Genomic DNA, 694 nt, shown 5'->3' with positions numbered 1-694 from the left:
CAAAATTAGTCATGTTATGTGCTTGATTTCCAGATTTGGTCTTACTTCATATTAATTTCTTAAGTAACCAACTCAAACGATCTTGAACTCCCACCCGTTTGTTTCTTCAAAGTCCTGAACAATGCCAGAAAAGAGTCTACAGATCAGACAGTGCAAACAGAAAGCTTCTTGGAATTCAGCCATTATAATCAGGCACTCAAGGTAGAATAGCAGGAGTAAAAGCTGAAAGACCTACACACTCAGCACAGAGCCAAGGCAGCTCAATCGCAGGGCCTAGAGTGGTGCGTTCAAAGAGTGTGAGATTGGTAGACAATCGCTCATGAAACAGTATTTCTAAAATCTAAGCGACTCTGATGATTCATATTAGGAATTCATCCCAAACCTCAGATTGGTACACCTTCCTTGATTTCATACAAGCTCAGAAGTAGCTGCCATGCACATCAGTGACCATTAAAATGACTTGTAGCAAATCTCTACGTTCAAAGTCTAACTTTGACAGACAACCTTACTTCCAGCGAAGTCTACTCCCCTCCCTCCGGAGGGAAGAATGGGCTGCGGTTAAGCGTTTGCCCTGGTGTCAGGGCCAACTGCTTCGAAGCGCCAGACTTTCGGAGACTGTGGGTAAGAGGAAAAAAAAAAAATCCAGTCCGGGTTTTGTCTGAGCGGGGGGACCGGAGGGTTGTGAGGAATGGCT

The 694-nt window shown here is 44.5% G+C and overlaps 1 protein-coding gene across 1 annotated transcript in view; it reads left to right on the top strand.

Annotated features, from left to right (window-relative positions):
- The first annotated feature begins 615 nt into the window (after positions 1-615).
- The window catches only part of ZNF704 (zinc finger protein 704), a 236,700-nt gene continuing 236,621 nt past the window's right edge, over positions 616-694 (top strand). Inside the window, exon 1 of the mRNA XM_058443764.1 lies at positions 616-621. The gene's annotated coding sequence lies outside the window, so the exon portion shown is untranslated. The remainder of the gene's footprint in view (positions 622-694) is intronic.

Source organism: Hylobates moloch, unplaced genomic scaffold (assembly GCF_009828535.3).
Source record: "Hylobates moloch isolate HMO894 unplaced genomic scaffold, HMol_V3 SCAFFOLD_9, whole genome shotgun sequence".
In the NCBI taxonomy this organism is placed as follows: domain Eukaryota; kingdom Metazoa; phylum Chordata; class Mammalia; order Primates; family Hylobatidae; genus Hylobates; species Hylobates moloch.
This window is presented reverse-complemented; position numbering and strand designations above follow the sequence as displayed.